The 27,147-nt window shown below is 40.8% G+C and overlaps 1 pseudogene; it reads right to left on the reverse strand.

The window, feature by feature from the left end:
• Positions 1-7,152: 7,152 nt before the first annotated feature.
• Positions 7,153-26,821, reverse strand: LOC129498460 (proteinase-activated receptor 3-like; annotated as a pseudogene).
• Positions 26,822-27,147: the final 326 nt, after the last annotated feature.

The raw sequence follows: 27,147 nt of genomic DNA on the forward strand, positions 1-27,147 counted from the left end.
CCGCCTCCCCCCCAATATTGAGGCTTGTTCAGTTTTCTCAGGAAAATCTGATTATTTCAGGGTTCTGTGTCTTAGCATGTTCAGGTAGTTTTTAACCTTTCAAAGCAGATCCTGGCACTCCTAGGGAAGAATAAAAGTGTTAGGACACAAGGTGAGCCCTTCTTTTTCCCCCCTTCCCAACCCAGATTTCACAGGGTACAGTGCATAAGAGATGGGATAGTTGATGGAATGAGGTGGGAGGAGGATGAGAGAGGGGAGGCTGGGATAGAAATGGCTGGAAGGAGAACAGGCCCAAATTTAGCAACAAGAAGCCTGGGCTGGGACATAGAGGGAATGGGCAGATGGGCCTGCAGGCAGGTTTTAGAGTCACTGATTATGAAATGGAGTGAAAGTGTCAGAGGAGAAATAAGTGTCCTCTTTGGGTTCTGGTGGAGTCCGTGTAGGTAGAGTCCAGGCTTGGTGGATGGAGAATGGGGAAATGGGCCTAAGACGGCAGACATATTTAGTGGATGCTTTGAAATACTTCCCGTGGCTTTAACTTTATTTTACAATTCTATGAGTTTTAATAGAGATTTGTGTTCTGACTACCACAGTTAAGATATAGAACAAATAGTTTCTCCGTGATCACTTCGTAGGAAAAATATTGTAATATTTGAAGGTAATGTACATGTGGGCCCTTCATTTAAGAGTTAAGTTTGGTATATTTTTTAACACTGGAACTTCTGAAAGGCTTTTCTAGTCTGATGATTAAGTGCATAAAGTTTTCATGATTATGGAACTTAATATGCTGTATTTCATGGACTATAATATTTCACCTTTCACATCTTTGAAATTGGGATATATGTTTGGCATCATCATGTAATTCAAAGAAAAGCAGTTGTATGGAAAACCAGGCATAATGCTATAATAATATGATGGTGATGCTTGATGATGTAAGATAAGCACAGTCTTCTATGTTATCATTTGCTTCTGGCATCACTGACCCTAAGGTTCTTTACTAGAGGTGGTGGTGAGTCAGAGATGTGGGAAATGTAAACCCATTTTCCTCAAGGGTTGCATGGATGCATGAGGAAAACAGACAAAGGAATCAGTGATTCTGTGATTGTGATATAGTTTGATGAACACTGTTACAGAGCAATGGCTAATGGGGTTCAGAGGACCTTGAATACTTCAAAGACTCCCAGAGGAGATGGTCTTTGAGCTGTATCATAAAGAATGAGTAGGATGAGGGAGTGGGGCAAGAGTGGAGAGGGCAAGAGTCTTAAAGCTGAGTGAGCCTACTGGTTAATGAAAATGGAGTGAAGGTGATGTAGGAGGGCAGGGGGTTAGCTTGAAAGTTTTGATACAAGGCAGATTGGGGAAGCCTTTTCAGCATGATCTTTTTTTTTTTTTTTTTTTAAGATTGTTTTAGAGAGTGCATGCGAGTGAGGGGTTGGGCAGAGGGAGATAGAGGCAGAACAGAGGAGTAGACTTTCCACCCGGCACAGAGCTTGATGTGGGGCTTGATCCCAGGACCCTGAAATCAGGACCTGCACCGAAACCAATAGTCTGAGGCTTAATGGATTCGAGCCACTGAGGTACCCCCATGAACAGCATGATCTTAATCCTTAAGGCAAATGGGAGTTTTTGGAAGATTTTTCTGTTGGGGATTAAGATGGGGTTTACATTTTAAAAAGGTGGCCTTAGAAGCAGAAGGAAGGAAATGAAATGGAGTTTGAGAAAACAAATCTGGAGTCCGTAAGATGTTTAATATGTTGGAGCAGTGAAGCCCATGAGAGATGATGGAAATTTGAACTAAAGCAGTGACTGGGAAGATGGAAAAGACAAGTTCTAGTGATGCTTGGGAGGTCTAACTGACAATGTGATCGTGATGTATAAGGAGGAAGAGGCTGAAATTGAAGATGACTCCCAGATTTCCAGCTTGAATGGATGGTGGTGCCATTTAACGGGAAAGAGCAGCCAGCTTATAATGATTTGGAGTATGAATCCAAGATAGAAATTACTCTAAAAAAAAGTGTAGCCTACTCTTGCAAGAAACTAGGCTACAAAGGAAGAGAGAACATAAGGAGTCTTCAGCAGCTGTTTTTTTTTATTGTGAGGTTACTGCTTTATAAAGGTCTTGTTTTTCTACTTGTGGAGTGGAACATTCTCAGACTGTGATTCTTTAATTTTCTTGAAGTGGCTCTCTCTGCTTTTTTGTTCATGGTTTAACCACTATAAAAATTTCCAGCTACAGCTTGCTGCAAGAACTTAAGTTCTGCTTCTCATCATGGAGTTCTTCTTAAGGCCATTACCTTTGAAGTTGTTTGATATGTTCAAAACAAACCTCTCAACAGAACAAAAAGTTAAGAAATTGAAATATAAAGAGATTTGGCTGGTTTACAAGAAAGTAAAAGATAATGAGAATATATAACTTTTTAATGTTAGGTTAAGTTGTGCTTAATTGCAGACAACTTTGTGAAACATTTCCCCTCTTTATTGTCTTTAAAATATGGGCTAAAAAGTGAGCACGCTTGCAGGTATTGTGTATTCTGGAATTGCTTTGAATTGGAGTTGGTGAGTGTTAGAACAAATAAATCCCAGACAACTCATGATTTAATTTTATAGGCACACATTCATAAATTGGATTTAGGTGGTAATTTCAGAAAAGCATACACAGGAGAATCATTCGCTGTGTGTTCATTTATTCTACAAAGATTTAGTAGGTACCCATATGTTGAAGCCTCTGCTAGATCCTGTAGGAGGGGAAGTAAGAGCATTTAAATATTGCTGCTCATACAGGGGAGATGTGCCTTAGGTGTGGATGATGGGTCAGAGAAGGGAAAGGGCATTCTGATGCATGGTCAGGGAAGGCTTCTTGGAAGAGTTGGCATTTGGGTTGCTTTCTGAGAGACAGCTATTGAGTCTCTGACTAGTCTTTTTCATGTGATGCCTTTGATTAGTAACCGTTGTTCTTGAAATTGTTGTCTCATTGACTTTCTAGCACCACCTCCTTATCCCTGTGTCACCTGTCAAGACTTTTATGATTCCCATATCTCCCTGGTCCTCCATTTCTTCTCTTTCCTTCTTTCTCACAGGTATCCTTTACGTCTGTAGCTTTGAATATATCCGTGGCTAGACAACTCTAAACTCAAGGGTTTGATCCGAAGCCGTCTCTGAACCTCCATCCTGCATTTCCAGCTGAGGCCTCCCTCAAGCACTCACATTTAACTTGTCTGAATCTGAACTCTCTCCTGCACTGCTCAGTCTGCTTCCCTTCCTCCCTCTCTTTTTCTTTCCCTATTGACTGAGTGCCTACGTCATGCTAGATGCTAGTTTATCATTCTTTTGATTCCTCGGGCTTGGAGTCTCAGAGTCATTTTTGTTCTGTCTCCTTACCACTCATGCCTAAATAAGTATTTTATTTCTCTTAAGTCTTTCTAAGATGTTTTAAAGTCTTTTCAGTTCTATTCATGCCCATTATCTATATACTTGGGTCACTGCAGTGGTCTTCTCAATGTGGATTGCTGCCTTCTTCATTATCAGCATCACCATTGCCCACTGAGAGTCTACTGTCTTCAGAAGTTGCTAGCATGCCATGTTCTATAGATTGGAAAATGGAGTAGTGGGGGAGAGAAAACAGACTTGGAATGAGACAGGAGCCCATCATCAACTCCAAGGTGATAAGCCAGTGGGAGAGTCAGCAGTGCAGAGTGAGACCAGTGGCATCTGGAGGAAGTAGAGTGCAAGGTCTGGGAAGAGGAGTACTTAAGCTTGTGGAGAAGGTTTTGGGGATGGTGTATTGAATGGTAAACATGTGAGAGGTAGAAATCCACATGGTGGATCAGGAGAGCTATGAATTGAAAAGTTCAGCTGGGACCACACTGTGATAGGTATAGTGTGCCTGCGTGAGAAGTCTGGACTTTGTCTCATAGAAGTGAGGGTATGGGGGGTGGGTCTATGGACAGAATTAGGGAGAGTGTGATGCACAAAAAATGCTTTTTTAAAGAAAATATGGTGGCGGTGTGGAGGCTGGCTTTGAAGGGAGAGTCATTAGGAGACCTCACATAAGACCGCTGTGATAGTTTTGTTTCTTTTCTCCAATTCATTCAAAACATGGGGACTGGCAGCTTAAGTTTCTGGTTCACGGCTTTGATCAACCACTGTCCTGTTCAAATGCCCTCAGAGATGCCCTGTGCCTTGAGTGATTCTTTTGCTGGCTTTGGGATGGCTTTTGTAATCACACTTCAGCCCACCTTTCCAGCATCATCTCTACCTCCTCCCCCTCAGGAACCAACTATCGACTCTTACACAGATTTTCCATGTTCTCGAACACTGCTTGAGAAATTGTGCTAATTGAGATTTCACTAGACTTATGCATGCTTGTAATGCTTTTCAGGATCCTCTCAACCAGTAGTAGTATTGTTAACCCTGCTTGGGAAACTTCCCTAATACTTCTGTACTGTTCACTTTTGATTAGTTAACGACTGACATGATTTCTTCATAGCTGCTGAAACTGTTTAATTAGCATTCATATTGTTGTTTGTGTGGTCTTGCTTTGCTTCTCCAATAGTCTATAACATCCTTAAGGGCTGGTATGATGCTTGACACTTTTGTAGGTGCCTACAGCCATTTTATTGGCATCCACTGCTGCCTCAGTCATGCTATTTTGTACATGGTAATATTTGCTGACCTTCAGCTTTGTTCCAAACAACCAGGCAGATTATCAAGATTCTTGGGGCCCAGAGCAATAACATATTTGAGGATCTCAGCTTTGACCATGATGGTGGACATTGAGTGAGTAGATTCAGAAAGAACTTTTGTTTCTTCTAGTCTCTCTGTTTCCTTCTGGGTGAATTTTCAGTGACCACAGAGGAGTCAGGAACATCCATTAGACTGATGGTGGGCAGTAGGTTCCCAGCTCCTCTTACAAGTGGGTCTTTTTTTTTTTCTCCAAAAGGAATAGTCTAGTTTGATTCTTGTCTTGAGATAACTATCCTTGAAAACCAGGATGTGATGTCAACTAAATTAAACGTTTTTTGATCCCAACTCTACAGAAATAACTTAAAAATGGATGCTTTTACTTTGCTGTTAAGTAGGTCAGAAGACTCTGCAGAAGCAAAATTAGCGTTATATAGATCAGGGAAATAACTGCAAGCACCTAAGTTAACAAAGACTAAAGGCTGGAAAACTTTGGCCATAGGTGTTAAAGTACTTTTTTTTTTTTTAAAGTACTTTTTTTAGATAAAGATAATGTGTCCTCAGGATTCTAGATTAGTCTTCTTCCCGCCTCCAGGGTTAGCAGGCAGATGTGCATTCAAGATAAGGGCTAAGAGGACACAGGGGATGGCTTTATGTTTTTCTTGAGGAACCTAGTGCACCAGTTTTCCAGTAATGTAAGCCATATTAATTTGTAAGGGATAATCATTACGACTGTTGGACAGCTGACTTCCTGGTGTGCTATGCAAAGAAGGGGACAAAAATGAATAATATAAGCAAGAAAGCTGAGAATATTCAAAAGAGCAAACAGTTTTAAGTTCTCTTAGCTGCTATAGAGGCACTTATGTGGAAACAGCTGACCTGCTAATTAGAAAACGTCTTTGCCTATTCATTAAATTAATTATCTCAAGGAATTCTGCTAGACAATACTTTGTCTAGTTCTAATTATTGTGTGCCCTTGAAAGCAGTAAACTGTACTTTTACAATAAAATTTTATAATTTAGACATAGACGTGGCTTCTTCAGACACTTCCTGTAATTAGAGTGGGGTAGTAATGAGGGGTTACACTTTGGTTTTTATTAAAAAGGCTTATTCACCTCTTCATAGGGAGATTATAATGAACTATTAAATAATGTATGTTTAGATCTGAGAACTCCTTGGAGATCAATATTGTTCAAATATGAGGTTTTTAAGTTTATCTTTTTGGATTACTTTGGATGTTATTTTTTTTAAGAATGAACATAATATTATGATTAAAGACAGTGATAAAACTTTTCTGTCATAAACTGACATTAAATTCAAATAAGAATAAGGTGAGTTGTCATTCATGCAGTCAGTTTGCCCTTTCCCCCCCCACTTTGTCCTGCAGAGCTTTTTCTAATCTTAATCAGAACCCTGTTAAGAAATGTAATGTAAAAGAACACACATTGGATACTCAGTGGTCTGTACATGAGAGCAACTATATGAAAGGTGAAGTCACCTAAAATGATGAGCTGATGCTGTTGAGGAGAACTTGGCTGGATCTTGACCAATGCTTGGATTGGGCCATACATGGGTCTTAGGAGTGTGTGCTTTGGAGGCCAGTGCCTGGCTTCAAAGCTTCCATCCAGCATGATGATCTGGACATTCTCCAGCTGGGTGACCTTGGACAAGTTACTTAAAGCCCTCTATTTCTGTATCCTTATCTGTAAATGAGGCAAACAGTAGCTCCCACTTCCAAGGGCTGTTGTGAGCATTAAATGAGTTATTCCATGGAAAGTGCTTTTCCATAGTAAGGACTTTATTCACTTATTCATGCAACCGGTCATTACTTATTCATTCATCCATGCATCCATTCATTTCTACTATCCATTATACGCTCAGTATGTGCTGGGCCCTGCTGCAGATGCTGGTGTTAGGGCAGTCAGAAGAAATAAATGAGTAAACAAGGTTCAGGTACTAATACGTGTTAAAAAGTAGATAGGGAACTGGGTTATGGGGAGAGAGGTCAGTGTTAACTAGGGTGGGTAGGAGCTTTTGAGGAGGTGGTGTTCTAGCTGAGGCCTAAGTGATGAGATAAATGTCAGCTCTGTTTAAAATAAGGTTTTCCTTTGTGTTGGTGGCTCTCTTCATATTCTTACTTTAAAATATCTTTTTTTAACAATTATTTTAAATATTTTTATTTATTAGAGAACAAGAGAGTGCATCCATGAGCAGGTGGGGGGCAGAAGGAAAGGGAAAAGCAGACCCCCTACTGAGCAGGGAGCCCAATGCAGGGCTTGACTCCAGGACCCTGGGATCATGACCTGAGCCAGAGGCAAATGCTTAACTGACAGAGTCACCCAGGAACCTTAAAATCTCTTCAGATCAATATAAAATCCTTTGTAGCAGGACACAACTAGGAGATCTTGAGCCCCTCTCCCAATAGCACATGACTGTGTTCAGACAAGTCATCGTCAGTATCTTGGCAGTACTTCATCTTGTCAGTACCCAGATCTGGCCACCCATGGGTCTCTTTCCCTTGTTCTGCCTGAGTTCCTGGAAGAGCCTGACTCTGTTGTTCCCAACTAATAGAAAGTACAGGATTGGATTGAGGCAGCTGCTCATGCTTACCAGAGGCCTCCATATCTTATAGGCCACGCTGACCACTATCAAGAGCTGGCAGTCCTGTGAAGGTAGGAAGCGGATCATGAGGTAGAAGGAGCGTGTGATGTGAAAGGGCACAAAGCAGAGGGTGAAGAGGCTGCACACCAGCAAGATGGTTCGGATGGACTTGGCCCGGGTTGCATTGCCTGTCTTCATGAGGGCCTCTCCTGGCTTGATGAGACTCCTCACCATCAGCGAGTAGCACACCAGGATGACCAAGGAGGGAAAGACGAAGCCAGACAACGTCAGAACCACACCATAGGCAAAAAACTGATCAAAGTTCTCTGGGCCGGTCATGTCATAGCAGACCATCTGGCCATCGATGTATTCTGTGTGGGAGAAGAACAGTGTGGGCAGTAGCTGGAGGACCACCAGGGCCCAAGTAGTGGCCGTACCCAGGAGGGCGTGCCGGCGGGTCCGGTAGGGTAGTGAACGCAGGGGGTGGCACACGCCCAGGAAGCGGTGCACAGAGATACAGGTCAGTAGCAGGATGCTGCTGTAGAGGTTGGTGTAGAAGAGGAAGCGCACCAGCCTGCACACCAGCTCCCCGAAGGGCCACCTGTCACCCAGGGAGTAGGTGGTGATGAGGAAGGGCAGCGTCAGCACATAAAGCAGGTCAGCTACCATCAGGTTCACCAGATAGATGGTGGCACAGCTCCAGCGCTTGGTTTGGCGCCAGGAGAGCCACAAGACCGTGCCATTCAGAGGCATCCCTAGCACGAGGATGATACTGTAGGTCAGGGAGAGGTAGATTTGCTTGTAGTCCTCTGAGAACTTGCAGACTGTCTGTTCCCTTGAGGCATTAGTATCCAGCATCTCCATCTCCTGGGAGGCTCCCTCTGGGAGCACAATAGTTCCTGCTTGTGCTCCTCCTGGGGAAAAAAAAAATGGGCAGCATGGCATCATGACCTTGGCTAGGTGTTGGTTAGCCTCTCCCTTGATCTGGCATTCAAGTCTGGGTTCCTAAAATCTGGTTAGAGTCTTTGTTTGAGATAGGCCAGCTCCAGGAGGAAAAAAAAAAAAAAAACATACACACACACAACAAAAAATAACCCAAGGGCACAGGAGTCTTTAAAAGCAGGGCTTGTGGGATCCCCGGGTGGTGCAGCAGTTTGGCGCCTGCCTTTGGCCCAGGGCGCGATCCTGGAGACCTGGGATCGAGTCCCATGTCGGGCTCCCGGTGCATGGGGCCTGCTTCTCCCTCTGCCTGTGTCTCTGCCTCTCTCTCTCTCTCTCTCTCTCTCTCTCTCTCTCTCTCTGTGTGACTATCATAAATAAATAAAAATTTAAAAAAAATAAAAAAATAAAAGCAGGGCTTGTAGACTTACCAGGTTCAAAGGGCTGGCCTTACACTGTCTTATATGCTCTCTGCTCCAGGCTAGGTGTGCTAGGAAGCTCAAGTGCAGGTGCAGTTCAAGTGCAGCAGCACCTTCTGGTGCAGGAAGGTGCTGCTGTAATTTAAACAGGACATACAACCTGGATCACTGACTCCTTTGGCTAGAATCCTTTGCATAGAGCCAGGAAACCTCCAAGGAAATTTTGATTTGTATCTCTTTCAGGATTTATTAGCTGCATATTTGAATACTGAGGCTGATTTGCTTATTAACCATCTCAGCATCCCAAACACCCAAGAAAATAAGTCTGAGCCATAAAGCCAGGTGCAACTTCTTTCATATTCCTGCCTCTGCTGATGAAGGAGATCGAATAGGCAGATCCACGTAGCTGGGGACGCTGTGTGTGAATCCTGCATGTGTCACATTGGCAAGCCAGTGGGTTGGTCAGCCAATCACCACGGAGCCTACAGGAATGAAAAGTTTGTTTCTAGGATTTGACTTTCAGAAAGACTAATCCAGGGCAAGAGAAAAAGGTTTAAGATAGGTAATTTTGGGATCAACTGAGTGTTGACTATAAGCTATAGCAGAGTTTTATTCACAACAAAAGGAGCAAAAACCTCATTCACTCTGCCAGTCAGCAAACATCTATTGAGCATCTATTGGGTCTGGCACTAGGGATAGGAACCCTATCCTAAAATAATATGGCTCTTGCTCTCCAGGATTTCAGAGTCTGGTGGGGAAGACACAAACCAACACAGCTAATTGTGACAATGTGAAGAATGGTCAACAAAATGCTGTGAAGACCAGCAGAATGCAGCAGTTCTCTGCTAAGGGAGTTGAGTGAAGGTTCTTAATGAGGTGCCTGTTTGAGCTGCTTGGAAAAAGAACAGAGCAGCTTGGTAGGCAAAGAAGGATGAGGCCACTTCCTGTGGGGGTGGCGTGGGGGAGGCAGCCCACAAAGGGGAATGGAGTTTAAGGGCTCAGTGTGTCCTGGGATGGCAGGAGAGCCAGGGTGGGGGATGCCACCAGGAGAATGAATGTTCTTCAGCAGAAGTGTTTAGGGATAGGCTGTGTTTGAGGGAGATGCTTAATAGCAGCCCAGGACTGGAGCAGTCAGACTGTAAGGGAGCTGTAGCAGTGCATGCAGGTGAGAGATGCTCAGTACTCTGGGTGAGGCTACGAGGGATGGATGGAGGGCAGGGACCTGTCCCCGGAGATGCTGCTGAGGCAGGAATGACAGGACTGAATGGACATAGGGCAAGCACCAGAGGAGGAGTTGAGGGTGTCCCTGAGATTGAGTGAGTAGGTGGTGAGGCCAGTGGTGAGGTCAGTGCCTGAAGCTTGAGGGTTGAGACATGTTCTGAGGTTGCAGGATGGTGTCTCTGTGCTGCAGCTTGCCAAAGGGCTCGCCACTCCGCTAACTGGCTTTGGGATCTACTTGATTAGGAGAGCAAAGCTTTTTGATGGGGTGAGTAAAAAGAATATAGTTTTCTCTCATTTTGTTCTCTGTAATCTTTCATGTGGGGGGTTGGCAAATGCTTAGTTATTTCCATCGAAGCTGCCTTCCCATCTTGGTGTGGGCTCTCAGAGGGAAGCCAAAGAGGGGAACCAGCCTGGCTTACTGCAGGCTCGGCCAGCCAGTTCACACTGTGATCTTATTTAATACTCAGAACAACCTTGTGGATGAAGCATTATTAGCTCCAGTTTACTGCTGAGGAAATTGAGAGTCAGAGAAGACACCCATGTAGGGCTCACTAGGCCCTCTAATCTAGTTGGCTTGTTCCTGATGTGGATTGTGGGTTTCTGCTTCCTCGGAGCACCATGTGGTGTGGTGGAAAGCGCTGTGATCTAGCTCTGCCAGGGACCACTAGTAAGGTTTAAAATAAGCCACCTTGTCTCTGAGCCATGGTCTCCTCAGGTATAAAATGGGACAGTCTCTCTGGTGAGGTTTCTGTGAGAATTATCTAGAAGAAAGGCACACAGGCCCCACAGGCCTGCTGCAAGGGACAGACCCAACACATTTTAGTCCTCTTCCTACTCATCCTTCCCTCTTTTCCTAAAGACCATGGTGTGCTGAAAACCTGAGCTCTTTTGTTTATGTGGGAGGATGGGAAGGCAAGTGTGCCTTTGTTACCCCATAACTGGAGAAAGTTACTTTTCTTCATGAGTATTACTTTCATGGCTATGAGGCTATGGTCTGAACTGTGTTCCATACAAATTCATCTGCTGAATGCTTAACTCCCAAAGTAACTACAGTTAAAGTGAGGAAGTAATTAAAGTTAGATGAGATCATAAGAGTGGGATCTTAATTCTGTAGGATTAGTGTCTTTGTAATGAAGGATATCAGAGAAAACTTGCTTTATGTGAAGACATAGTGAGAAGGTGGCCTTCAGGCCAGGAAGAGAGCTTTCACCAGGAACCAAACCTTGCAGTTCTTGATCTGGGACTTCCCAGTTTCCAGAACTGTTTCTACCATTTAAGCCGACAGTAGGGTATTTTGTTACAGCAGCTTGAGCAGACTGAGATACCTTAAATGTGCTTTAAGGCCTACTTGGTGGGGAGGGACAGCATATTAGTCAAGGCATAAGTGTAGAGAACTAGACAGTGTTTGGACTGTTGTGTCATTGAGGTTGCTGTTATGGAGAAAGGAAGAGGGAGAGGGAAAGGCGGCCATAAGGGATTACTTCACTTGCTGGAAGCTGTGACAGTATTGACCACTCCCTCCTCTTTGAAACCTCTCTTCTCTGGTTTCTGTCATCCGCTGGACTTTTCTCCTCGCTCCCTAGAACTCCTAATTCTCTGCATTCTCTGGGATGCAGAACTGAAGGGCTGTGTAGCTATTCAAAGAACAAAGGAAAAAGAGTGGGAGAGTGGCGGGCTGAGGTTTTGCAACACGAGAGAACTTAAGGGGCATCTGCCATGATGAATCTGATTTTAAGAAGTCCACACTTCTAGGAAGTGTGTACTGCATGCATAATGCACTTTCCCCTCTTTGTTACCATTATTAGCTCAACAGCTTTCAAAAAGACTGACACAATTTAGGGTTGGGATTTTTTTTCTTTCAAATGGCTCAGTGAGAGGATGGGCCTCACGGAAAGAATGACGCAGGTGTCACCAAATGTGTGATTAAATGGGTACCACGGCTTCTGACCTTGAGCCCAGAGTTCTTCCCACTGTGAGTGTCAATGAGCCTGGGTCTGTTTCTGGCGCTCTGCTGAACAGGGACCTCAGCAAGCCCTTCAGGTGCAGTAGAGATCTCTTCGGACCACACTGGGCGTCTTTCAAAGGGGATAGGAGAGTCTTTGTCATTTTAATGGTCTAAAGTAGTTATCACCACCCAGGGAAGTGACACACCTAAGATGAAAGAACTGTTCTCTCTCCTTTAACAAGTGTTTATAAGATACATATTTCAAGAGTTCAAAAAGGGAAAAGTAATGAATAAATTTGAGTAACAATAAAATGTTACTGCCTTTCAATTGTTGAGGAATGGTCGTTGAATGAGAAAACCTTTAAAAAAAGATTCTGGGCCAAAGGAGTGGGAATTGCTCATTTTCATTTTAAAATGCCACTATTGTATTATATGTGTTTAAATATATGAATTGATTTTAATATTTAATATTTTACCTGTCTCTGAAGACTTTTCTTGCAAGGGACAGACTTCAACAGTGAAGCGATGTAATGGAGTCTCATAAATACCTTCAGACAGTAAAAGTTCATTTATACAAGTTATTCTGAAAAACTGTCAATATGTGTACTCTTTAATTTAAAGATGAATTAGGGATTTATTATTCATACTACATGTAATTATTTGATTTTTCAACAGGATTTTTAAAAAATGAGGTGGTGGATTAAAGTAATTGGTGATTTATTCTGAATTACTTTTCCTAAGTGTTTCAAATCCAGTAGATAATTTGGTGTTACTTGGCCAGCAGACCACTGGGTGGCGATGAAGACCTACAGGTTACAATCCCTAGCCCCTCCCTGGAGGAAGTAGGAACTAGGGTTGGGCTCAGGTCCAGGAATAGCCGCTGTGGATGAGGTATAATTCATTGAAGACATACAGGAAACCCCACCAATCAAACTACCTCTTATTTATCTTATATCTACAGTTACTATGCTAGGTTCACACTATGAAATGGAGATACAGTCAGCCGAAAGCAGCCTGTTATCATGATTGATTTCATGAGACAGGCATTGTGGTAGGCATTATTTTCCCTGTTTTACAGCTGAGCAAACCAAGGTTCAGAGAGGTTCAGGAGAAGTCCTATCTGAAATGATCTGGAGAAAGCTTGGAGTTTTTTTACAAAACAGAGACTCAGCTCATTCCCAGATTTCCAGGAAATGTTTTCTTACCTCCCTCCCTCCTCCCCTTCCCATAGACATACTACAACAAAGAAAGAAGACATGAAAATGAATGAAATGAAAAGAGCAGGTCATCCCTGAAGTAACTTTATGTAGTGCCTTTGTTATAGACGACAGAACCCTAGTTTAAAAAGCATGATCTAAATAATAATAATAATAAAAATAAATAAATAAATAAATAAATAAATAAATAATAAATAAATAAATAGCATGATCTAGGGCAACCCGGGGGGCTTAGTGGTTTAGCACACTGCCTTCTGCCCAGGGCCTGATCCTGGAGACCCTGGATCAAGTCCCATGTTGGGCTCCCTGCATGGAGCCTGCTTCTCCCTCTGCCTGTGTCTCTGCCTCTCTCTCTCTCCCTCTCTCTCTCTCTGTCTCTCATAAATAAATAAAATCTTAAAAAAAAAATAAAAAGCATGATCTGGAAATAATGGTAAAGAAAGAACAGAATAAATAGAATTTTTAAATGCTGTAAAAAAAAAAGCTATTAAGAATGAGATCTACATAGCAACCTTCTACCCAGTTGAGTCTTAAGACAAAAGGCACTGACATTAGCTTTTTAATGATTTTATACTATATTTTTACACTGCAAGCATACCTTTGTTGTGTACCTGGACTCTTTACACATTTGGATTGTCCCCAAAACACTGGAGTCCAAGGGCTTTTTTTTTTTCCCCCTCAAGGAAAGCAAACTGGATCCTTTAAATAATTTAGAGGACTGTCTAGAGACAGTGAGTACTTAATTTCAATAATTAATTTATATAGCAGCTTGCACATTTTTGTTTTCTGTTGACAAGGACGTGACATAATTGGCAACTTCAAATTAGTGTAAACATGGGGAGTGATTGGGAAACATTCTCTGACATTGTACTGTCACAACAGACTAGGTGGCTGCTCTGAAACTGATGTTACTTTGTCTAGAAAAATAATCACTACTAAAAAAAAATCTTTTTACTCCATCTGTACAATTGTGTGATCCCTCAAACTGACTTTGAAATCGGAATTTTTAACGTTAATGTTGCAGTAAAAATAACTGTAGTTGTATTGTCCTGTGGTTGTAGAAGTTCATCATTGCCTTTGGGCTCACAACATTGAAAGGGGATCTTTATGAAACTTTTTCCTTTTCCTTTCATTTGGCATCAGACAAAGATCTTTAAATGCACCACCACTGAGACTGTCTTTTCCTGTGTTCTGTGTCAAGAAATGTAGAAAGCAGGTTTGGTTTGGGGCAAAAGCAGAGATCAGTAGCAGAGCCTGGGGCTGTAGGATTAGTGGTAAAGTTGCCCAAGGCATCTGCAGAGTGGAGGGCTTGTGTCTAGGACCCCTCCCTCTATCCACTCTTACCCTCAGGCAGCAAGCTCCCCTCCAGCCTGCCCCCCCAATTAGCTGCTTAAATCAGTAACATGCAGACAGGCTGTCCATCACTGGAGCCTTTCCTGTTGCTAGGGTGTTGATAAGGTGGGGGGCAGTGGTGGTAAGAATCCACAATGGCTCTGCATACTCAGCTCATGGGGGCGGTAGGAGAATGCTGTTGTCTTAACTTGAGTCACCCAGAAAGCAGAGCCGAGGTTTAGTGTGGAATAATTTTATTAGGGAATACAATCCTAGGGAACAGGAGTGAGGAACAAAAGGGGAATAACCTGGTGAATGAGGAAGAGCTAATAGGAGGATTCCAAGGTGGATTATTGAGTTGCCCCCACAAAAGGCAACTTTGTGCTCAGTCCCTAGAGACTGTCATTTGAAAACCTGCATCAACTGCATTTCAAGAAAGTCCTCCCAGGGGACGCCTGGGTGGCTCAGCGGTTGAGGACCTGGCTCAGGGTGTGATCTGCAGTCTCAGGATCCAGTCCCACATTAGGCTTCCTGCCTGGAGCCTGCTTCTCCCTCTGCCTACGTCTCTGCCTTTCTCTCTCTGTGTCTTTCATGAATAAATAAATAAATAATCTTAAAAAAAAAAAAAAAAGGTCCTCCCAGGGCCAGAAAAAAGGAGGCACTTGTCCACGAGCTTCTATCTCCCACTGGCCAGGCCATACTGGTGGGCGTGTCCTGTGAGTACAGAACATCAGAAAGAGGAGACATGCTGAAGAAAATGCGTTTTCCCACCAAACCCCATTTTTCTTTTGCCCTATGAGATGTTCCCTCTTCCTTTACTTGTACTTCTGTGTTACTTTTGCACAGGAGAATAGAGCTCTTGCTCTATCTGATCCTTTATCCTTTTCTGTGAAGTCATTCTTCCTGTTTTTTCTTGCTCGTTTTATTCTAATGAATTTCTTGTTTTTGTTGTTACTGATTTTTAGGAGTTCTCTACACACTTTGGATAGGTCTTTAAAGTTATTCATGTTATAATTTTTTTAACTCTGTGGCTTTGTTGGCTTAATAACATGTATATATGTGTGTGTATATATGTAGGTGTATATACATGGTATATGTATTTTTTTAAAGAATAGAAGTTCTCAATTTTAACATGGTTGAAATGATCAATTTTTCCTTTATGGATTATGCTTTTTGTATCTGGTTTAAAAATCCTTCTCTGTCTTGAGGTCATAAAGATATTCTACTATATTAGCATATGAAAACTTTTCCCATTTAGATCTAAATGAGTTTGTCCTACTAATGCGTTTAATGCTTGTGTGTGTATACATGTGTGTATGAGGAACACAGAACAACATGATTAGATTAGATGCTTTTTGGAGAGTGGAGAGCAGGGAGCATTGGAAATAAGTTGGAAGGTATTTGGTTTAGTTTAAGAGGGACAAGATGGTAGCTTTAACTTGAGTGGTGAGGGTGGCAATGGACAGAAATGGATGGATTCAACTGATACTTAGGAGGTAAATAAACATGATCTGGTTATGATTAAATATAGGGATAAAGGAATTATGCCAGGGACTTTACTTTCTGCTGCTACCAACCAATGCTTTCATCCTTTTGTCTATTATTTCTCTATTTTATTGCTTCTCTCTATTAAGTTTCTCCTTCTCCCTTGCTTCTTCTGACTCGGCTTTCCCTCTGGGCATCCTTTGGCTTCTACTACAATTGCAGATGATGAACTCTACACAGAGCCAAAGAAATTTTCCCAGGAGACTCTGATTGACCCATGTATCACCATTATTCAAAAAGAGAAGACACACTTATGAGAATAGGTTTTCTTTCTCACCAAACCCCATTTTTCTTTGATAATGTCTAAATTATGAACTTGCTTTCTAAAACACATACTTATAATAGAAACTTCTCATGACTCTAAAACAGTTGTGGATAGCAAATATAATATTTGAAGCTGGTCTCCAACACAGAGAGTTTCATTTATTAATAGTATGCCTGTCAGAGCTTTGACTCTGAGATATTTTGTTCATACATAAACCATAAATTTAAGTTGGCAGTCCTATTAATGATGGAATGCAGGTATGTATGTTTTTGGTAAAAGAACAAAGTGAATATTTTTGAACCTTATTATATGCAAGACAGATTAAAAACAGTAGTCATAGAGAATGAAAACAGGCCTTGATGTCATGTTCAGTAAAACATGTCAGAAGTGAGGTCTCAGAAAGCACTACAGTGAAATACGAGGGAAAGGTGTGGAGTTGCAAGAGGTTCATTTAAACACGAGGCTCCTGTATTAATATTTTCATTGATTTATTTTCATGCCAATATGTTCTGACATAAATATGGTGATCTATAATGTATCGACCATAAAAGTCAACATTATTTTTAAAGCTGACTCAGGGAAATAAAACCTGATTGTTAGTGCTGATATATACGGCATATTACCGGGTTGAAAAATTAACCTCTCCTGTTCTGCTCCCGATTGAGCTATATAAGAGAGATGCATTTCTTTTTTTTTTTTTTTCTTTTTTTTTTTTAATTTTTTTATTTATGATAGTGAGAGAGAGAGAGAGAGAGAGAGAGAGAGAGAGAGAGAAGCAGGCTGCATGCACCGGGAGCCCGATATGGGATTCGATCCCGGGTCTCCAGGATCGCGCCCTGGGCCAAAGGCAGGCGCCAAACCGCTGCGCCACCCAGGGATCCCGAGAGATGCATTTCAACACTGTTGACCTTTTGTGTATGTTTTGCTTCACGGCCAAAGTTTAGTTTGCAGTGGGACCGGCGCGCGGTATGACATAAAGAACAATGCATATTCAACATTCTTCAGAAAAAACTTTGACAAAAATGAAAGATAATCAGCAAAAATATTTTTCTTTTAGAGGATCAAAAGGCTTGGGAATCTCTCTGGGTTAGATACTGTGGAGCCCATAACTTGTGTCTTCAGTAAACTGTGAGAGCAGTATGAGGCCCCACGACATAGAGGACACAGTGTTAGTCACGGGTGACCACAGAGGAGACACTCAGTCTAGAATGCTAGAGACAGGGGCACACCCTCATGGGTGGCACAAGCCACCCACAACAGCGATAGGACCTTCAATGAAATGATCCTATGAAATGAAGATTGAGCTAAGGAGAGTTTAACTTAGCAGCATAGGAGAGTATGCTAATAAGACCCAAGTGGATTTGGATAACTTCTTCCTTCACTGAGTTCCAGAACAGAATAAGTTTGCTGAAAATAAGCAAATACCAAGAATTTTAGAGCCAGAGGGGCCCCTGGGTGCTAGGCAGGTGTAATCACTTGGCAGATGAGGAAAGTGAGCAATTTGTCCAAGGTCAGGTAAACGGTTAGTGGCTGAGCTGTGTCTAGCTTCCAGACTACCTGATTCTCTGTCCAGGGCCCTTTCTATTCCATTTCATCAATTAGGAGCCTTGACTAGTAATGCACGTGCATGGAGGACATTCTACAGGACCACTCGAATCTGGTTTCCAACCTACCACTGTAGTGCAACTGATCTTGTCAAGGCTCTCACTGGCCTCCATGTTGGCAAATCCTATGGGAACTTTTCTGACTCCATTTAAACCTCTAATCAGCATATGCTGCATTCACTGAAACAGTCTTCTCTTGCTTTTTCTTTTTTCTTTTTTTCTCTTGCTTTTTCATCTGCTAGGATTTCATTGCTGGTGAGGGGAAACCCATGCCAAATGTGACCAAGTAAAACAATTTGTTGGTCATATAATTACTGTTCTGGTAAGGCTGGCTTTATAGATGGTACTACCAAGACTGTTTTCTTTTTCTGCATTTTCTGGCTCTACTTTCTCCAAATTGGCTTCATTTTCATATGTACTCTCTTGTCATAGTGACAGGATGGCTATCATAGGCTCCACTCTTCCATTTAATAATGTGCAGATCCAGCAGGAAAAATTATGCCTCAGGGAAGAATTCCTGGGATTTGCACTAATTGGTCCTATTGTCTTGTTCTAAGTTCTGTGTCTATCTCTGAACCAATCGCTGTGGCCAGGGGAATGGAATGCATCAACTGGCGTAGGCTTTGGTTAAATGCTCCAACCCTAAGATGTAGGAGAAAGAATTGGCTTCATCTAAATTCCATGTATTTAAAGTGTTAGAGGGGTGGCTCTCCTAAAGCATATTTAGGGTCTTCTTACAAGAAAGAGATCGAATACCAGGCAGCAAAAACAACAAATGCCTCTAACAACTTCTCTGATGTGACTGTGCCCTACTATGCCTCCTACTCCACTCTTTTCAGTCTTACTCACTGTATTGCCTCTTCAACTTGATGCTCAGGGCCCAGCTCCAGACCTTCTCCCCTTCCATATCTATATTTGCTCTCAAGGTGATTTTATTCAGTCCATGCTGAAAGCAAATCGGCATAGCCCAGAATGTTTTGAGTCAATTGTGGCTAATATTGAAATTGTAGGAATTTAATAAGAAAGAGTGTAGAATGGGAATTCTTGAGAAGAATGCAGAACACCAAGCTACTCTATATCCTTTGCTCCAAAGATAAGGGGCAAGGTTGAAAAATATTTACAAATAGTTATCAAAAATGCACAAAGAATAAACTCTATTAGGTAGGTTAAAAATTCTCTTAAGGTCAGATCTATCTATCTATCTATCTATCTATCTATCTATCTATCTATCTATGCACTTTTCCATGTGAAATTGAATTTCTGGCTGATTTATTTGCTGGGAAGTTGAAGAAATCTCCTGGGATATTTTCCTTCTTTATTACAGAGGTTTATTGTAATTATCTGTGTAATACGATCTTTAACCTAGAGGCTATGGTTACTGTAAAGCTTGTTTTATATATTTGTTGTGGAGAATTACATTTATTCATTATGTATCTATTACAAGAAATTGTATATATTAGAATATATCTGGATAGGATATTGGATTTATGCACCTAAGCTGTAGCATGCCAACCAGTACTGTTAATGACCTTACTAACTTTATTCCATAACTCCATTTCTACATAAATTCATAAACCCAATTTCTAGTCAGAAGCCATTAGAACCCTTTCCCTTAGCTTTCTTGTTATAGATTTATTTGAGAAAAATTAGTTTGTGACTCTATAATTCTGACAGTATGTGAAGCTTGCTTTTTTCATGCCACTTATGTCTTGACAACTCCCTAATCCATACCCACAGCCCAGTTCTGTATCCTGAGCTCCAGACTTGTGTATCCAACTGCCCATTTGGCCTACCTGGATATTTATAGGTTTCACCAACTTAATGCGGCCAAGAGTAAGTTTTTGATTTCCTCTTCTTTTTCCCTACCAAATCTGTTTCTCTGCTCAATATTCTTCATAATTTCAATAAATGGCACTGTTTCCCAGCAGTCCACTCCCTGACTTTCAGTCTGGATTGTTCTGATGTTCAATTTGGTCCTAGGAGTCAAATCACAAGGCCATTTCCCTGAAAGCCTGTCTGTTCTTTGAACATATCATGCTCATTCATGCCCCAGAGTCTCTGAGGTTCCTGCCCCCACTGTTTGGAATACACTTTCTGCAGCTCTTTCTCTGCATGGCTGAATTCATCTTATCCTTCTGATCTTAGCTAAAATGTCATGTTCTCAGAGGACTTTTTACTATCTAAAACAATTTGTGCTGTAATCCTTTACTATAGCACCTTGTTTACTTTATATGTATGTGTATGTGTGTATGTGTATGTATATATATATATATATAGCTATTTATTTTTACAAAATCTATGCTTATTATTTTGCTTGTTTTTTTGTCTCTCTTTCACTAAAATGTAAATTAATTGAGGTCTGGGACCTTGTCTCTATTGTTCTTTATGTCTTTGGGCCTAGCAAAGCCTTGTACATAGTAAGCACTCAGTGTATCTTAGCTGAATGAATGAAAAAATCATCCTTTTTTACTTTCTTAGAAGGATGGGAGACAAGTGGCTTGCTCTCTGCTGAGGGTCATGCCATCTCTCCCACCCAAGCAGGATGGACTTTTTTGCAGGATTCATATAGATGATAATGGGCTAGCTTCTGAGGCAGTGATTGTCGGATGACTACCATCATGGGTGGGCATAAAGAGAAGTAGCTTGAACCTTCATCCCCAAGACATTGACTCTGGGAGTGTTGGGCTTCTCTCTGGTCTCTTATCTTTAGCCTCCTTTTTAGAGCAGATTGATGCTGAGATATAACATCTTGATTTCATGCAGGGATCTTGATACCGTTGATATGAGATGTGCATTCTTGAGAAGGATAACTAAAACACTGGTAGTAATCCCACAATCAACTTTTCACACTGCTCTTGGAAAGGAAGTTCTGTGCAATATGGAAGTAAATACATATAAGATAAAACATGAATTATGGCTTGTTTTCATCTTTAAAAATAGTGTATAGGGCTAGTCTCTCTATTCACAATTTTATGAGTTGTTTGTTATGACTGACCAAACATTTTTGTTGTTGTTGTTTTAATTAATTAACTAAAATTATTTATTTTAGAGAGGACGAGAGAATGTGCACAAGGAAGGGGAGGGGCAGAGGCAGAGAGAGAGAATGTCAAGCAGACAGAATGTCAAGCAGACACCTCACTAAGCATGGAGCCCAATGTGCAGCTCAGTCTCAAGGAGCTGAAATCATGATCTGGGCTGAAACCAAGAGTCACATGCTCAAGCATCTGAGCCACCCAGGTACTCTTGTTGTTTTTGCTTTTTGTTTGTAACTGTATCAGTCACCTTTTACTAGATTATGGGCAATAACAGAAAACTCTAAAATCTTCCTGGCTTACAACAGTTAAGTCTTGCATCTTAGAGTATGTTAATTGTAAGTCAGGTTCAGCTCTTCTGTGTGTCTCTTCTTCATCCGAGGATCCAGGCTGAAGGAGTAGTCCCAATCTGGGACATGCTTGTCTGATAGCAAAGAGAAAAAGAGAGGGAGAGAGAGGAAACATGAAATAGCTTTTAAAGCTTCTGCTTAGAAATAGCGTGCTTCACTTCTAGTCACATGTCCTTGGTTAGAGTAAGTCACACAGTCAAACCTGATACAAATAAAGTGGTTTAATCCACTGGCAGAAAGGCAGAGCCAATGATTGGGATTGTTAATATAATCTTCCACAGGAATTTTTTACTGAAGACCTAAAATACTGTTGCTGAAAAGTTATGGGAATATGTAATGAATTAGAATTTTAAAAAGAGTGAATATTTTTAACTACTATGATGTATTAGTGGTATGTGCAAATCACATAATGTAGGACAAAGAGCCTACATAATCCGAAGTCTTTGCATGCCCACAGTTTACTGTGTGAACTTGGACAAGACACTTAGTACAGCTGGGCTCCCATTTCTGCAAAACAAGAGGTTGAAAAGAGATGATATTCAAGGTCATTATGAATGAAAAATGTCTATGCTCCTCTGATTCCAAGTACATAATGGGTGGTGGTCTGAGTCGTGGCAGTTTTGAGGGCTCAATTTGTGGGACATGTTAGGGCTGTTCGAAAGCATTGTTCTGTACTTCATAGGCAGGTAGGGCGATCTAAGACCTTCATCAACTTCGAGGGGATGAATCCTGTACTTAATTTCTTCCCACCGAAGCCTTGCCAGTTGCCCACATGAGACTACTGTTCAGTTTAAAAGGATTTTTCATTCTCAGTTCACTTAGCCAGAGGGCAGGTTCTGACAAGGTGGCTGTTTGAGTATTGTAGATGAGTGATGATGAAAAAAACAGCAAGCCGTAAGATGTGAATCGAAATCCTGACTCCAGCTTGGCCCTAAACTGTTAGTTTTTGGAAAGAAAAAAATAAGAAAAATGAAATCAGACTTTGAGAATCTCATCCATCTGTAGCTAATTCTGTATAACTCTTTCTGTTGTATGAGCCTCAGGGGTTATGGGAAGCTTGTTCAGTGAGAAGCTAACCTGAACCTGTCAAGATTTTTTTTTTTCCTCCCAGTACATCTATTCCCGTCTTTCCTTGCTATTTAGGTCTAGTTGGCATATGTCTTAAATTAGAAACACTCAGCTCTTTTCAACCAGATTTTCAGCTTAGATCAGACCCTGCAGAGCTTTAGCCACTGAATTAAACACTTGACCAAGTTCTGGCTGACCTCTACATGCCCATTCATCACAATGTAAGTGATTTCATATATTTTCCAGTATGGTGGCTTTGAACTCTTCCCAGTAACCTAAACATATCACTGTCATTGTTGTCACTATAGCAATTAGGATATTAGTTCAATTCAGTGGACTACTTTCCTCCAGTGTGTTAAAACATTTTATAAAGATATTATTCCTCAGAGAAGCTCTCATACATGTGCATCAAGAGATAGAGAAACACAAGGATATTCACTGCAATATTGTTTGTGATCAGAAAAAAAAAAAAAACAAGTGCCCAAATATCAATAGAATTGATGAATATATTGTACTATTATTATACAATATTCATGTAGCAATTAAAGTAAATGAACTGGAACTATGTGTATCAATATGAATATATCTCAAAAGCATGTTGGGTGAAAAAAAAAGCAAGTTTCAGAATTATACATACAGTATGAAACCATTTAACTAAAAGTTCAAAAACAATGCAAGATTATGTATCATTATAGATACACATGTTTATAATTAAAACTATGTGAGAACCAATGGAAAGGAGCCTGAACTGCTGGAACCCATTCCCTATGAATTCATGGCATGATAACTGTAAAGAAAATAAAAGACCTCAGGATTGTAAAAAAAAAAAAAAAAAAAAAAAAAACTAAAAAAATGTAGAATAAGGGTACACTCAAGAATTTTAGAATAATGATTACCTCTGGGGAAGGAAGGGGAAGATATCCACAGTGGGAATAGTTTATGGCTGTAATATTTTATTTCTCAAAAAACAAAACCCCAAATATTATAGACTATTAACCTTGGCTAAATCTGCTGGTAAGCATAAGGGTATGTCATTGTTTCTTTATGCTTTTTGGCATATGGGAAATACTTAATAATAAAACAGTGCATCATCCTCCTCCCCCATCATCTCCCTTTTCCTCCTACCAGCCTCCAAACGATGTAATACCATTGCAGGCGAAGAACAATTTCTAGAAGTCTGGGTTTACTTCATGTGGTTTGGAGAAGGCGACCTCTTCTTTCTGTTAAATTTAAAAACATCACCTCAAACTCAGATTTGAGATTGGTTTTGAAAAAGAGCTGGACCGTCAGGGCCTTTTTGTTCACAGTGATTTGTTTCACATAGCCCAGAGTCTCTTCCCCCACTTCCCCACCTCCGTGCTCAAAATTCTCTAATGGCCTCCTGTTGTCCTCAGGATGAAGCCCCAGGCAGCCTACAGCCCTGCAGCATTCTGCCCCAGGCTTCTCCCCTGCCTGTTGGACTTCTGTTTTCTCTTATATTCCCTGTTCTCTCCATCTAGGGTCTTCACAGTCAGCACCTCTGCCTGGCTTACTGTTATCCCTCATCTCCCTTCAGCTTTAAGCTCTAGGTGTTTCTTTAAGGACATCTGCCCTGACCCTGCTCTGGGTCCTATTCTCTGCTCCATCCCCACAGTTCCAAGGACACATGCTCAATACCTGTTTATTAACTCTCACTGACCTGAAATTAAAATTGTAGCGATTGAATAAATCAGGTTGCACCCTAACATCCACTTATCCCTCTTTATGAATGGTGACATGTCTATTTATTCTTGCTTCATTTTTGCTATCATGAGACAATAACAGGTAATAAAGTTAATTATCTTACCAGAACAATAGAAATTTTTACCATGGGTCTTGGACATATCCAAATTTAGTATTACTTAGTATTTAGTAAGTGATACCTAATATAAAGGGAATCATGAAATATCAGTCATTACTTTTAAGTCAGGTACTTGTAAAAAGGTGATCTGTACTCTAATTCAGGAGCGTACATAGGTAATAAAAAATCCTTAGAATTTCTCTTGAGTTTAATATCAGTATTGGCAAGCACTATGCATGGGAAAAAAGCCACTGCAATACATTCCAGGAAAGTAGAAATCTATCTGAAGCAGACTTGTTTTAAACCAAAGAATTTGATTACTAAAGTAAGGATAATTTTTTGATAGTTTTTTTGTATCAGGCAGTTCCTTGGGAAGGATTCACAGGCTGGTGTTTGAATCAGAATCCTCTGAGCTTAATAGTGCAAGTGAAAATTTATGTAGTGTCTCTCTTGCTTTTGTGTAAGGGGCTGAAAGTCTGCAAATCTTAGTAGGGTGTATCTAATAACATGTTAATAACTCACAAATTGCCAGCTTTGGACTGCAGACCTTGAGTGAAAGGGTCTTCATAAATTATACATGTCTGACAAATAGGTGATACATTTTTCAAATCACATAAGCTCCTCAGAATCAAGTCTGCTCTGTGGAGATAATTAAAGAAAATCAATGTGTGTTGATTGATAGATATTTGACTTGAAAACACATTCTCCACGCTGTCTCAGACAATGGGGTGCCTGAGCTTTAAGACCATTCTCTGAAGATGGTAGGAGGAGTGCAGTGGAGGGCTTGAGTGTGCTGGGTATAGTGTTTATTACTCTCCATGCCAGTTCTCTCTGTGCTGGCCCCGACCCTAACTCCCCACATTCCTGAGGACAGCTGATTTGACCTAATCTCAGTTGGCTTCCTTGAGTGAAAGTGTAGGACTCTGTGTTAGTCTCACTGGGACGGCAGGAGGCTTAATTCATCATGTTGGTAAACTGTTAGGAAGATGAGAAGTGCTGTGTCCACTCTAAGCAACATTATTGATTCAGTTTTTTCCTTGTGGTTAATATAAAATTCTCCACATATCAGATAATGGCTCAGCATTGCATAAACAGCTAAGAATGGCTGGCAGAAGAGAGTGGCCTTCGTTTTCCCCTAGGAAAATTGATGTCTGTAAAATGTCTTCAGTTTCTCTGAAAAAACATTATTACATGATTTAAACTGATTATATATTGTTATTGTATTTTTATTTGCCTATCAGAGTATTTTTTTTTAAATTTGGTTTGGTTTGCTTTTCAGTAACCATCTAAAATAATGTTGAGCCCAGTAAATGCTTTACATAATGGGAGGTCTGGACTGGTAAACATTTTGTTTATTCATTCTGGATAATTCTATCCATCAAATAATAGGGGGACACAGACATGAGTGTATGTGTACAAATATATAATATAGAATATGTATTGAATATATGTGTGTAGGTATAGATATATATGTATATATAAATATAAAATCTGATTTGTATTATCCATAGTGCATAATCTTGTTCATTAAATAATAGGGATAAATATAAATAAATAAATTATATATATATATGTTATATATATCCTGTTAATATGTTTTTTCTACCAAAATAATAACATGATAAGTAACTACTAATTATGACATTCAGGTAATTCACCATTCTTAAAAGGATTTAGGAAATGCACTCCTAAAATTACTTCCTACAGGTATTTTTAAAAGCATATAAGAGACCTAGGCCAGTTACTTTACCATTAACTAAAAAAAAAAAAAAACCCTTAAATGAATAATACTGAATCATCTGCTTATTATTTATCAGACATAGTGCTAGATCATTTTTCCATGCTTCCAATTCCAAATAGACCCTTGGAAGATGGAAAATTCAACATAATTTGTTATTGTAAAGCAGAATGTGCAGGGGACTATAAAGTGTGCATTGAAGATGAAGACTCTCCTTTGGGTACAAAGGATCTGGTTCATTTGTTTAAAAAAATTTCTGTTTCTACTGGTATTAGGATTATGGTTCTAAAAAAGTCTTTATCTTCCCACATACATACATACATACGTAAATCAGTTTCATTATCATGTGGTCACACTATTTGTGTGTAGCTCAGCCATGAAAATAGAGTCTACCAAAGTTTTACGAATTTGCTTTTTTCATTTGTTATTCATCAATTTATTTCCTACATCATTTATTGGGTGCTTGGTATGTATTAGATGCCATGAAATGCATTAAAAAGTAAAGGATTCTTTTTACTCATAAGGAAGTTGTGGAGTTAGCTGAGTTAAAGAAAGTGTTCTAGAGACAAGAGATGTTATAAATTACTATGGACAGAGGCTGGTACTTGTCTCTCAACATCTATAACTCCTCCTTTTTTTTTAAGATTTTACTTATTCATGAGAAACAGAGAGAGAGAGAGAGAGAGAGTCAGAGACATAGGCAGAGGGAGAAGCAGGCTCTCTGTGGGGAGCCCGATGCGGGACTTGGTCCCAGGGCCCTGGGATCATGCGCTGAGCTGAAGGCAGGTTCCCCCTCCTCTTCTTTTTCAGTAGCAGAATTCCTAGTTCTTAGCTGGGCACATGGCTATGCAGAGTGAAGATGTATCTCTGAGCCTCCCTTGCAGCTAACTGTGGCCAGTGCCAAGTCTGGACAATGCTTTGTAAGAGGAACTGTTCCGTGGCAGCTTCTGAAACCCTTTTTTGTCTGCTTTGCTCTCTTTGGCCTTTTTCATGTCTTCTTCTTGCTCACTGGATGAGGATGTAACTGCTGGAGCTCCTGTGACCATATTGGGCCCTGCAGATGAGGAAAGTCATACCTCCATTCACCTAGGAATGAAAGACTGAAGTCTGAAAGGAACCTGGGGCCCTATGTTTTATGGGATTGCCTTGGGGAGCCTACCTCTGAGCTTCTATGTGAGAGAGCAATAAACTCCATCTGTCTGTTACTTTAGGTATCTGATACTTCCAGCCAAACATAATCTTGGCAGACACATCCTTCAAAGTGTACATTTTAAGTGTGGAGGGGACAATATACAGAACAGTGATCAGACTGGGGAATTGCCATGAGGAAGGCTTCCTGGAAGCAATTGCTCTCCCTACCCCAACTCTTTTC

Source organism: Nyctereutes procyonoides, unplaced genomic scaffold (assembly GCF_905146905.1).
Source record: "Nyctereutes procyonoides isolate TBG_1078 unplaced genomic scaffold, NYPRO_anot_genome, whole genome shotgun sequence".
Lineage (NCBI taxonomy): Eukaryota > Metazoa > Chordata > Mammalia > Carnivora > Canidae > Nyctereutes > Nyctereutes procyonoides.